The sequence below is a fragment of the Stenella coeruleoalba genome (genome assembly GCF_951394435.1).
Source record: "Stenella coeruleoalba genome assembly, chromosome: 2".
NCBI lineage: Eukaryota > Metazoa > Chordata > Mammalia > Artiodactyla > Delphinidae > Stenella > Stenella coeruleoalba.
In genome coordinates this window covers 101071489-101085697 of record NC_137147.1, presented here as the reverse complement: position 1 = coordinate 101085697, position 14209 = coordinate 101071489, and the positions used below count along the sequence as shown (strand labels likewise).

Sequence of the window (14209 nt, the reverse complement as noted above, 5' to 3'; positions counted from 1 at the left end):
TAGTAGCATTTGATGTTCAACTTACAGCAACAATTTCTATATTTATTTATAGAAGAATAAAAGTATATATATACTTTTTACTTTTATACTTTTCTATCTGCATATTTGTCTATGTTTATACATATATGTTATGTATAAAATGTTTATTTGGACATTTTACCAAAATAAAAGAATATTTTGTCTTTAAAGGGTTTATATATGTAAGATTATTAATATATGAAAATTTTTTATAAAAGGATTTTATATGTATAACATTGTATATACAAAGATCATTAATATATATAAATAAAATTTTATTATTTTTTTTCCAGATTTTAAAAAAGCATAGTTATTTTAGGAAATACACAAAACATAAAAATATATAATAAAATATACTACAAATAAAAGAGTAATAATAAATACTAAAATCACCTATAATCTCTACATACTCTATGTCTCAATCCTTGATTTTTCTTGAAAAATACATTTACAAACTCTGACCTTTATTATTATTATTATAATAAAAATTCTCATTATTGTAATTTGTGAAGAGGCAGGCAGTCACACACCTGCTAAATCTTCACCCACTGTGCTATCCTGAGTGTCATTGTTGAAAATGGTTATAAAGTTAGACAACTACATCCTCCTGCTATTTTTGGTACTAAACCAACATGTACCATATCTGAGGTGATAAATCATGCATCTTTTCATTTAGTGTTTTAGCCAATAGAAGCGGGGTTTGAGAACGCAAATCCTGACCAGCTACACACCTACATGTGTTCATCTGTCCAGCATCTAACCTCAGGCAAAATTGCTTCTGAGACATTAGGAAAGGAAAGAAAGGTTTCGGGGACCTTTGACCAGTAGCAGTGATCAGAACCTGAAAGGCATGACTTTTCAAGGACAAGTTCTGCCAGCTCAATGGGTTTCTTCATTTTTTTTCTTCCCTTATTAGCTATGTGCATGGCAGTTCCAAAATCTGACTCACCACGTTAGAATCACCTGAAAGTTAAAGCCACCGTCTCCAGAGTGTTAACACCACCTACATGGCACAGAGATGCACCATCCAGTGAAAGCCTAGATGAAAACGTAAGTAATTAGAAAATAATAAACCTGATGCTTATTACTTTAAAAGTAAGCTATTTTTAGAGCAGTTCAAGGTTCACAGTAAAATTGAGGGGAAGGTGCAGAGATTTCCCATGTATCCCCTGGCCCCCCACTGCCTCCCCACCATCAACATCGCCAGCAGATGAGATGTTTGTTACAATTGATGGAGCTACACTGATACACCATCCTCACCCAGAGTCCACAGTTGACATTAGGGCTCACTCTTGGTGTTGTACATTCTATGGGTTTGGAGAGAGGTATCATGAAACATATCCACCATTATATTTCACAGTTCTAACAGGTTTTTTTTGAATATTTTGGATAATAGTTCTTTATCAGATGTGTCTTTTGCAAATATTTTCTCCGAGTCTATGGCTTGTCTTCTCTTTCTCTTGAAAGTGTATTTCACAGAGCAGAAGGTTTTAATTTTAATGAAGTTCAGCTTATCAATTGTGTGGATCATGGATCCACGTGGATCATGTCTTTGGTGTTGTATCTAAAATGTCATTGCCAAACCCAAGGTCATTGAGGTTTTCTCTTGTGTTACCTTCTAGGAATTTTACAGTTTTTTGTTTTACATTTATGTCTACGATACATTTTGAGTTAATTTTTGTGATGGGTCTAAGGTCTGTATGTAGTTTCATTTTTTTGTTTGTTTGGGGTTTTTTGCATATTCCAGTTGTCCCAGCACCATTTGTTGGAGAGATTGTGTGTTCTCCATTATATTATCAGTTGATTATGTTTATGTGGGTCTATTTTGGGGGCCTCTATTCCATTCTAATATTATGTTTGTCTATTCTTTTACCAGTTCCTTACTTTCTTGATTACTAAAGCTTTATAATAAGTCATGAGTGCTTATTACTTTTTAATAGTAGTATAATTCTGCAATGAGGAGTTGTAAAGCCCTGAAATATTTTTTTCAATAATTTAAACTGTTCACTTATTGTTCTAATATTTGTGTTCTCCCTGAGAAAGCTAAAATACTGCCCTGTCTCTCCTCTGTCTCTCCACGGATGCCAGGAGTAGGATTAAATACATGTTATAACCTAATCAGTAGAGAACTGGTCACTAATAGGACTTATAGGAAACATGATGTGACCCAGGTTCATAAAAGTCTGTGCATTAAGTTCTTACAAAGGCCATGATGTTTGCTTTCCTTGGTAGAATGATGGACACTGAAACATGAAATGGAATTTTATTTCTCAGCAGTGTGAGGAGCTGTGAGTGGACAGGGCTTGAATAAAATACAAAAGTACAAGTTAAGCTGTGTGCTTAGCACAAGGCCAGACATTTTGAGGAAATTCAAAGGAGATGCTTCTCAAACCCAAATTTCCTCATATTTACATATGCACTGTAAATTTACATATTTGACAGGCACTGTGTTATCATGTAACCCTATACGGTATTTCAGGTAAATGACAGGAGGAGTCGATTTTCAACTCTTCTTTTTTTTTAAAAAGAACGGAAGTAGTTTCTCTTATCAGTAGGTGAGATCAAAAATTAATAGTCCTTTCCTTTTAGAAAAGATTTATTCACCTGCTACCATTTCTGAACTTCTAAAACATAAAGTGACAAATACAAGTCTCATAAAATATCCTGGTTCTGACGCACAAGACAGCAGAGCTCGATAACGAATACTGAACGGGAACTGCGGCCCCAGAACCACTCAGCCAGAAATGAAACCTGCCAAAACACTCTTTAAAAAGGAAGGTAAAGAAATGCTTTTCAGAAAGGATCTTTTAACAGTCAAAGGCCATTCTGTCATCCTGCAGAAATGCAAGGAAGACAGGGTGTATTCTCACACTTGGCTATACCATATCCTGCCCAGATCATGCCTGAACTGTTGTTTTTTTCCAGGATGACTTTTTCCCACTTATTTTTAAAGGGAATCATATTTTAAATACAAATATGATTAGTGTAAAACGGTAATTGAGGTGAGACCATCTTACAAATTCATTCTCATGGTCTCAAAAAGCCAGAAAAAAAAAAAAAAAAAAAAACTATGTCTTTTAGGGGAAGGGCACTTCTCTTTCCAATGCATTCTTCCAGTTCTTTTTTTCTGTCAGAAATGTCTCCCTTCTTCTTTGGAAGAAAAATAAATGCTAATTTGTATACCAACACATAGTACTCGGTCAGAGGCCTTTCCTCCCAAGCACATTAGCCTATTGTGCATCTGAATGATGCTGTGGACCCACTAGTGACTTGTGGTGACCATTCATATAAAGCTGGTGCTTCACACCAAGCCCTTCAGGGCCCCTACTTCATCAGGAATCTGTTTTGTGTGCAGATTTCTGGGCGGAGAATAAAAACTTTCTTTATCATCAAAAACACCTTTTGAGGTTTTCCACTTGCTTCCTAAAAGCAAACGTTTCTTCCCCTGCCTTTACGCATCTTCCCTTTCCTAAGACACTATTTATTTACAACCTTTATTCTGGAGGCTTCCGCACACTTCAATGGCCCTAGAATATTAACTAGTTAAGGTCTGTTTCATCATTAACTTTTTCAAGGTTGCAGAAATTTCAGGTACAGGGACCACCTGATCAACATATGCTGTGTGTGGAATGTCCCTTTATTTCAATTCCTTGTCAGGAACATTTCTGGAAGCCAAGTTGAAAAATTTTAAAACAGCTCTAGACTTCAATACCTGCAGATAAGGATTCCACTGCTTCCGTTCCAGCCACAGGGAAAGGTTTTCCTGGACCCCATCCGAGGCAAGGACATCTCTGTGCAGCTTTGTCAGGTGGTCTGTTTCCCATCAACCACAAGGGCCAGGCCCTGCTGTGCCCTCACTCCCCACCCAGCCCCCTGGGGAGGACACACCGTGCATCACGCCACTTCCAGATGCCTTTCAGCTCTACCTTTTATCTGTGATGTGAAATGGAAGTATTTGAGATTAATCCAAGTGAAACGGATCTCAGGGAGGTGAAGTCGTGGGGTTCTCTCACCTCCCTTCACAATCGTGTCTAATTGTTCTGCTCTAGCATGAAGGATAAGCACCTAGGCCCTCATCTGGGGTTGTACCTGGTCTCTCTGTGGGCTGTGGGTGCAGGTTTAGCTCTTGACTTTATCCTGCATGTGATGTACAGACTCTCTTCTCTCAGCCCAGAGAGGCTGGCAGGGGACCCTCTCCAGGACTTTCCCTGGCACAGCGGAGGCATCATTGTTGTGCTTTTTAAAGTGCATTTGATACTGTTTAGTTATTAGTGATACTTCAGGTCATCGGCATTGTCATGGACAGAAGCCCTTTGACTCCCTCTCTGTTCCCTCAGGTCATTTCCTTTCTACTGGCCCCTGCTGAAAATCACTGCTGGTGGGACATTTGCAGAGCTTCTCTTCCCAGTTTCTCCCTGTGCACTCTCATTTCATAGTGGAACACACATCAGTCCACCCACAGGCACCCTTGTCTCTTAGGGTCTAGTCCTGAGATTTCAGACTCTTGGCTCTTCAGAGAAGAGAAGTTATTTGATGGAGTTGCTCCATAATATGTTTCACGACATTGTACTCTATGAAAAAGTTGCAGTTACTCTTGAAAGTAAGAAGTAAGTGCCCTAACCTACGTAAGACGTACAATCTTCCCTTAAAGGATGAGCTTTGCGTGGAAAACAGCAACAGCTATGTGCCGGACATACGAGGATCTGTGAGTCAATCCATGCGAAGAGGACTCAGGCTCGGGGAGGCAAGTTTACGCAACGACAAGCCAAGCTATACAATGACCACAAATCTTAATATGTTGACCAGCTGTTTAACTGTGATTAAGGACAGATTAATAAAACCATGGCCAGATCTTACCCGATACAAGGTTCTTGGCTTTATTTTCTCTCCTTTCACATATTCAGTGGGGGTCTGCAACTTGGAGGTGCTGCCAGCCTCTGGGCAGCGTTTCTCCCCACTCTCTGCCTCCAGATAAAACTTACAGCTTTTGAGAACAGTCACGTAGTAAGGAGTGGGAGAAAACTAATCAGAGAAGCCTGTCCCAGCTAATATCTTCATACAGTACTTACGTTCATCAGCTCACTCTTCTCATCAATCAATTAGTCTAGGAACAATGGCACACCCAGTAGGTGTAGTGTAATTGCAAAGGGAGGGAAAATAATTAGGGAAACATTCCATGATTAAGGATTTTGCATCTCTCCAGGATAAATAGACTAATACAATGGAAATGATAGCAGGAAAATGAAAATGTCTCATTTAAGTTTGCACTTCTCTGATTACTGGTGTTAATGTGAGGTTCAGTGAATATGAGTTGGAGGAAGGGAGATTCATAAGGGTTGGAAAAGCTCACATGTAGAAAGCAAACTGAAGAAAAAATTTAATCTTGCACAATTTGGAGGTGAAGACCTTGAAGGCTAGTGAAGTGGTTATGGGCAGAACTGGACCCTAACCCAGGTCTCTTATCTTAATCAAGTTCTTCTAACCTGTAAACAGCAGAAAACTTGGCTTAGAAAAGTGAGATCTGAGCTAAGCGTTGATCATGGGAAGGATTCGAAGTAGAAGACTATAAAAAATCATTAAAAAGCAAAAGCAGGCACTGAGAGTGAGTAGTGATGGAGTCTGGTTTGCGGGTCATGCAGCCACCAAGGGGATGAGGAACCTGCAGACTTTGGATCCAAAAGTTGGCTCTACCAAGTCCAAAACCACCCCCAGACTTCAGTGGCTTCCCCCAGACAACCTGCTTCTTCTGGAATCACACATGGACAGCATATCGGGTTGGTTCTGCGGCTCTGCCCCAGGCTGCCACTCTGTCCTGGACCTTCTCATTCTAGAAGCCAGGTGGAGGCATCCTTCATCTAGAACACGTTATACTCACGGCTAAGGGCAAAAGCAAAACAGTCAAGATAAAGCAACCAATATTCTGAGCGCCTGTTCAGCAGTGGCGAATGCCACACAGACTCACAACAGTCACACCACCAGCCTGACAGTGGGGCGAGGTGGGACATTCCATGTCCAGCGAAGTGACAAGACAGTCCTGGGGTGTGGGATCCTCTCACAGGGACGGGAGCAAACAGTTACGTCAACAAAAGCCCCTGTAGCTTGAAATACATCACTCATCGTCTGATTTTACTTTTAACTGATGCCTTCCCTGATTAGAGCAATAAAATAAAGTACCAGAAGCAGCTACTTTATTGTGCATTTTGTCCATCTGCAATTCCAGGCCCCAGCAGTAGGTAAGAAAACATGCAATTGAACATTGTTCTATAACTTTGTTTCTAAACTTGCATTATCTGCTGAAAATTTTTCCTAGTGAATTTCTGTCACATTATTGGCAATTTTGAAATAAAATTCTCAAAAGATAACTTCACTTTTACACTGTCGACTTGATTTTTCTGCCCCCCCCACCCCAAAATAAAACATACATGTGATGTCCATTTTTTCTACTGCTCTGCCCTACATGGAGGTCGTTGAACACTGAGCTGTGTCTTTCCGACCGTCCAATTTAAGATCTAACAGAGTTAAACACAGTTTAAACAGGGATTGCCTCAAGCATGACTGGATTCACAATTAGAGTGGAAAAATCTAAAGACCAAGTCTATAAAAAATTTTTGGAGCAATTGATAACAAGAAAACTAAAAGGTCTTTGACAAGAGCCTGGCATTTTTCTCAGGGTTTCATTTTCACAAATGCTTTCACATATGTCAAGAGATTCAGAGACTTGACAACCACTACTCTTTTGGTAACCTAGGAAACATAGTCAACAATAGTCTTTTTGGGCAATTGTGGAAAATAAATTTGTATTAAAAAATAAATACTTCTGTTTCTCTTGTCTAAGCAATTATACCAATTAGATTGAAAAATCCAGGCATTTTCAATTAGCATTTACTACCAAATGTGTATCTGCAGATATAACAGAAGGTAAATACTGATTTGTGAAACCAGAATAAATTGCATGCTAACACTCCACAAGCATGGAGTTAGCACAATATGTTAGCATTAGTATCTAATTCTTACTATTTTGAATTGAAACAATCATTGTAAATTATGTGTTAGTAAAAATGTAAGGGAAACATTTGGAAATGAAATATGTCAAGTTGGGCTCAAAGCAATTAGAAAGCAAAAAAAAAAAAAAAAGATTTTCTTTCAACTAAGAAGTCTGCAGGAGATCATAAAACACGCTAACTTCCTATCAGCAGTTACTCGTGAAGTGTGCGTTTCAGGTCTGCACACCTAGTCTACACCCACGCATTAGGATGATTTGAAGAACAGATTGTTCGTGGATTTGCTGCTGGCTTGTATACACAGCGTTCACAACTAAGGGCTAGGCGGTTGCTGCCCAGTCCTAGACTTAGGGGAAGCCTAAATTCAGACAGTCTCACAGCACAAGGTTTATTTCTCACTTACTCTGCATGTCTGTCACAGATGCTCCCTGGAACAGAGAAGAAAGAGGAAACAAGAAAAATTGTGCACTGGCTCTTAAATTTTCCTGGATGAGACAAGTCACATGACTACACCTGGCTATCAGACCACAGAACCAGCCGTATTTGGACTTTTCCTTAAAGGACATAAAAATATGATAATCAGTAGAATAATCGGGATGACAGTGTGTTTGTGTAAATGTATATGAGGGCAGGGCCGCTCTATCACAATCATCGCTATTTGCAGTTATGTGAACGGTGCCTGACATAAGCGATAGCACTTCAATTTTTTGTAGAATAAAGGACAAGAAAAGATTAGATGGAACGAGTATTCTTATATTAATAGCCTCTAGATGCTTGTTTTCTTTTGTTTGTTGTTTTTTTTTTTTTTTTTTGCGGTACGCAGGCCTCTCACCGCTGCGGCCTCTCCTGTTGCGGAGCACAGGCTCTGGACGCGCAGGCTCAGTGGCCATGGCTCACGGGCCCAGCCGCTCCGCGGCATGTGGGGTCCCCCCGGGCCGGGGCACGAACCCACGTCCCCTGCATCGGCAGGCGGACTCCCAACCACTGCGCCACCAGGGAAGCCCCTGCTTGTTTTTCTTTTAAACTAATTTAATTTATTTTATTTTTGGCTTCGTTGGGTCTTCGTTGCGGTACACGGGCTTCTCACTGCAGTGGCATCTCTTGTTGTGGAACACGGGCTCTAGGCCCACAGGCTTCAGTAGTTGTGGCTCATGGGCTCTAGAGTGCAGGCTCAGTAGTTGTGGCACATGGGCTTAGTTGCCCTGCGGCATGTGGGATCTTCCTGGACCAGGGCTAGAACCAGTGTCCCCTGCATTGGCAGGCAGATTCTTAACCACTGAGATTCCAGGGAAGCCCCTAGATGCTTGTTTTTACACTCTCTTGAAAAACAGAAAAAGAAACCATAACTTCTGGCATGGACACCCTTCCAGGGCCCATGAGGCTGCCCTACCAATTTTCCAAAGTTCACTTGAAAACTTGGCTTTTCTGATTGACATACACCTCCAAGACCTCTTTTCCACTTCATACACCCACCCCAGACTTTCTGGTTTATTTATTTTCTTTCTCCAGTGTCATTTTTAGGAGATGTGAAATAAACTGAGTACAAATTACAAATTTCTATCTGGGGAAGAAAGGAGAGGGTTATATGTTGAATACTTGAGGAGATAAAGACCATTCGGAGGAATCAAATCAGCATTTGAATCTTCTGATTCCTTAGCAGGTCAGAAGAACTGTGCAAATTATCTTCAGATAAGATTAAAATATGATATGAAAATATGCATATTAGTGGGTATATATGGATGAATTACTTGTACAAAGTTATAAAATGTTTTAAATTTAAATTTGGGGGCTTCCCTGGTGGCGCGGTGGTTGGGAGTCCGCCTGCCGATGCACGGGACACAGGTTCGTGCCCCGGTCTGGGAAGATCCCACATGCCGTGGAGCGGCTGGACCCGTGAGCCATGGCTGCTGAGCCTGCGCGTCCGGAGCCTGTGCTCCGCAATGGGAGAGGCCACAACAGGGAGAGACCTGCGTACCGCAAAAAAAAAAAAAGTTAAATTTGGTCTTTAGTTTTAATTGCAAATTGTTTTAATACAAGATCGTCAGGACATAAACAAGCAATGCTTATTAGGTTGTTTTTTTTTTTAAACATCTTTATTGGAGTATAATTTCTGTACATTGCTGTGTTGGTTTCTACTGTATAACAAAGTGAATCAGTTATACTTATACATATATACCCATATCTCTTCCCTCTTGCATTTCCCTCCCACCCTCCCTACCCCACCCCTCTAGGTGGTCACAAAGCACCGAGCTGATCTCCCTGTGCTATGCGGCTGCTTCCCACTAGCTGGCTATTTTACATTTGGTAGTGTGTATATGTCCATGCCACTTTCTCACTTCGTCCCAGCTTACCCTTCCCCCTCCCCATGTCCTCAAGTCCATTCTCTACATCTGCGTCTTTATTCCTGTCCTGCCCCTAGGTTCTTCAGAACCATATACTTCTTTTTAGATTCCATATATATGTATTGGCATACGGTATTTATTAAAATTATGCAATGAGTTTCTTGCAGACACAAATATATTATTTCGAAGGGGATAGTTAGTTTTTTCCCTATTTTTTAAATTTAAAACTACATAGTTATTCATAATAACTATTCTGTGCTCTCAATATGTCACCATTTCTTTTGTAAATCCCCACATCATTAAAAACCCCTCCAGGTTAGACTTCCCAATGAGAGTGTATTTGCGTATCTCCCAATGTGACAAAAAGTTACTTTTTAGGAACCCAGGAAATGAGAATTTGGCAGTCATAAGTTATTCTCCTTTTTCTTGTGTGTGCCAATTTCTTTCTTGTATAACAACACAAGAGAAAAGACATTTAAAACCTAATATGGAGATGGGCTCTGGGCTCCAGAAGGGTGGCTGATCAGCTCTTGCCCAGGTCATGTCCGGCCCATGACCGGTCACTGCTGGGACACACTGGGTTCAGATGGAGAGCACAGCGGTTGTGACAGCACCCCTGACCCAGGACGCATGCCAGCCGTGTAGCTGACAGGGTCTTGGTGCTCTGGTCAGGTTTCAGGCCTGAGCCTCGGAGGTGGGAGAGCCTAGTTCAGGACGTTGGACCACATGAGAGACCTCCTGGCCCCACATAATATCAATCGGCGAGAGCTCTCCCAGAGACCACCATCTCGATGCTAAGACCCAGCTCCACCCAAAGATCAGCAAGTTACAGTGCTGGGTGCCCCACGCCAAACAACAAGCAAGACAGGAAAACAACCCCACCCGTTGGCAGGTTCAAGTGGATCAACCAGTGTGGGAAGGGCACACTTATATTGCTCATGCCCTCTGGTGAAAACCAGCCCCTGGAAATCACAGGACATTTCGTGTGGTGCAACTAGGTAATAAAATGAAGGCAGGGGAGTAATGAAGGAAAGTAAAATAATTGGTGATTTGGTGGAGTAGTTCCAGGTGTAATTTTTTGGACATTTGCCTAAAAGTTGTTGTACAATCTTTTCAGTATTTTAAAAAATGTGTTTAGGAGAGATGCTGAAGGTGGATCCTTTCCCTCTAGGAGAATGCACTGTTAGTATTCTCCTAACCTCCAAAGCGTCTTACTAATCTCAGAAGCTGTAACGATTTAATTTTCCACAGTGCATATTTGAATTTGTAAAGAGATTCCATTCACAATTGCATGTTGTCACCAACAAAGTAAATATATAGTTGTTTTCTCTGGACTGTAAGCTAAGGAAATTAGCTGCTAAAATTCTCTCAATTTAATTAAGCAGCAGTGTCAGTACTTTCTGAAACCCTCCATGGGGAAAATGACAGCAATTCAGAGCAAGTGCAATGGACTTAGATTCTAAACTAATAATGGTGTCTGGCGACCTCATCATTTGCTCTTTTATTTTTTCAGCATTATGGGGGAAAAGGAAAGGTTTGAGTTAAAATTAAAAAGAAGTAAAAGAAAATGTGAAAGGCTTTAATCATTTATCAATCGTTTCTTCCATCTGCTCTCCTCTTCACGGAAATAAGTGATTATAATTGATATTTTTCTATGTTGAGTCTTCTTAACTAGAAAGTCCAGTGCCCACATGGGTTTATAACAGTATTATTACCATCAGTCCAAAGTGTGAGCTTCACTGATAAGGACATGTGTCTGGATTTCTAACAAGTAATGATGCCTTTTGATCAACAGTTTAAAAATCTTCAGGTATTTCCTTTTACTTAGTAACATAGGGTGACTGAAATAGCTACATTATTTGGATTACAATTTTAAAATATGTTTAGAAAATGTGCACACAGTGGGTGTATCTGAAATTCCATAAGTCACAAAATGTGTGTGTGTATGTGCTTTTTGAAAAAATAGCTTACAACCAATTTTTAAACATCAACACAACCCATTAAAGATGATGCTATTTTAAGTTGATTTTCGCTTTTTGCTTTTCCAGTATTTTTACATCTCTAATTATGCATCAGTTTTGGTTTCTCTAAAGAAGCATTTTGCTCTGAGCTGGATTTATTAGTCAAATTTTATCTGTAGGAGTCTACTTTTTACATTTACTTACCTCATAGCTCCCTGGGGACTTCTATCATTGTCAGCATCATGGAACAAACATCAGTTGGGGACCAGACTTATCTCTCTCTCCCTCCCTTCCATCCTTCCTTCCTTTCTTCCTTTCCTTAATTCCTCCTCCTTCCCTCCTGCATTCTCCTCTCCCTCCCTCCCCCCTCCCACTTTTATTTTTTCTCTCTCTTTTCTTCTGTGCTACCCACGGCATCACTATAGGAACAAAAAGGAGACAGCTGTGCTCTGGATCACTCTCCTCTGAAGGATCAACTACCTGCCTCATTATCATCTAAGACAGAGTAGAGAAGCCTTGTTATAGAGCCATGACAGAGTCCATTTGTGATTCCAGGAAGTTCTGAGATAGCTTATAGAACTTCTCAAACAAAATCATCTTTCAAGAGAAAACAACAAACCTGAAAGTGGAAAGGGAGAGTATTAATATTCTAATTCATGAATGAAAAGGGGGGTCAAGAAGAAATAGAAAATCTGAACAGAGCAGTAAGGAGTAAGCAGATTGAGTCAGTAATCAAAAATATCCCAAGAAAGAGAAGCTCAAGACCAGATGGCTTCATTGGTGAATTCCAACAAACATTTAGTCGTTTAAAGAAGGATTAATACTAATTATAAAAATACAAAAAAAAAAGAGTATGTGCACAACTTAGTCTACAACATTAATAGTTAATCATACCAAAGATTTGAATGTAACCTAAAAGACTAGTAATAGGAATTTGGTTAAAGTATAGCCCTTCCATAATAAAAAATAAAAGAATGTATTTATCAAGTGGGAAAGATGCTGAGGAAAAAGTATTTACTTAAAAAAAAGATGCAAAGTAGCTTCACATTATTATCTCATTAAAAACATATAGATTATGCAAACATTTAAACATATATAACTATAATGTATAAAAAGGCCAGCCTAGCATACACTGTTGTCATTGATTATTTCTGGGTATAATGTTAAGACTATGAATGGTTTTTAGTCCTTATTTTCTTTGTCTGTATTTTCTACAGTGAACATGTGTTAACTGTCTGATAAGAAAGAGTAAAATAACTCCAAGAATTAAAAAAGAACAGTTCTTCTCAAACTCTTCCAAAAACTAGAAGAGGAAGGAACACTCCCAAACTCACTTTACAAGGCCGGTGTTACCCTTATCTCAGACAAGGACACTATAAGAAATGTAAATTGTAGGTCAATAGCTCTGATGAACATAGATGCAAACATTCTCAGCAAAATACTGGAATACCGAATTCCACAGCACGTTTAAAGGGACCATACCACATGATCAAGTGGGATTCATCCCTGGGATGCAAGCATGGTTCAACATATGAAAATCAATAAGTATGATTCCCTACATTAAGAGAAGGATGAAAATCATATGAGCATCTCAATAGATGCAGAGAGAACTTAAGAAAATTACCCAGAGCTGAAGGAGACATGCATGAATGCTGAAATTGAAGAGAACACTAAGCATTATGCAACATACAAAGGAGGGAACCCTTACCCAATGGGAAATTGTCATTTATGGTGCCAGATCTTCACCTTTACCAGCGTCTATGACATTTTCCATTTGACTTTGCAATTTCTCCCGCTAAAGGGGTTAAATATATTTCCCGGCTCCTTACCTTTAGATGCGGCTGTGTGACTTACTTTGGCCAATGTGGTATGTGCGGTGTGCGTGATGTGGTGTGTGGTGTGTGGTGTGTGGTGTGGTGTGTGTCTGTGTGTGTGTGTGTGTGTGTGTGTGTGTGTGTGTGTGGTAAGAGTGGCATGTCTTACTGCTTGAAAAATGCTTGCACGACTGGACTTTCTATTTTGTGCCCCTCCCAGTAACATCACAAGAACATCTGTGGGGAAGTTCATTAATCCTGGGAGGACAGAAGGCACATGAAGCAAAGCACAGCCTAGACGCGCTTTCCCTCAACTCACCTCCAGAACAACAAGAATAATGATTATTGTTTTCAACAACTAAGTTTTGGGTAGATTAGTTGCAGAATATTTTTGTGGTAATAGAAAATTGAAATCCCTAGACTCGATCATTATGAATTTAATGAATACTAAATTTAAAGTGTCCTAAAGGCTTCTAGGGGTGAAGAGATAGAAAGAACTTTAAAAGATATTTTTACAAACAAAAAGGAATAAGATTTTTCATTAGTAAGAATAAATGCTAGACTACAGAGGAATGTGACCTTCAAATATGTGAGAGCAAATTGTTTTTCTCCTAGAAATTTATATGAAGCAAATCTATCAATCAAGTTCACAAGATAAACCCATATTCAGTGATGTAAGGGCTCAAAATATAAACTCACATGTTTCCTTTCTGGAAAAAAACCTAAAAACAAAAAATACTTGATTTATTCCTGCAAGGGGAAAAAAAATCAATAAAAAGAAAAATGTGACATATCAAAAACTATAGAAATAACTTAGGATTCCAATGAAAGACAACTTTAGTATGAGAGATAGTGTGAAGGCCTGAAAAGCAATTGATCTAAATAAGAAGAGAGTGTCAATGTCCTCTAAAAAGAATGGCTTTGAAAATAGAAATAGAATAAAAATTTAAAAATGGGTAGAAGATCTGAACAGTCTTTTTTTCCAAAGAAGACATACAGGTGGCCCACAGGCACATGAAAAGATGCCCAAGATCACTAATAATCAGGGAAATGCAAATCAAAACTACAATGAG

General features: G+C 39.5%; 1 protein-coding gene across 1 annotated transcript in view; it reads left to right on the top strand.

Annotated features, from left to right (window-relative positions):
* The window catches only part of LOC307181555 (uncharacterized protein), a 312309-nt gene extending 311059 nt beyond the window's left edge, over positions 1-1250 (top strand). The window contains exon 8 of the transcript XR_013826947.1: positions 935-1250. The gene's annotated coding sequence lies outside the window, so the exon portion shown is untranslated. The remainder of the gene's footprint in view (positions 1-934) is intronic.
* The last annotated feature ends 12959 nt before the right edge of the window (positions 1251-14209 follow it).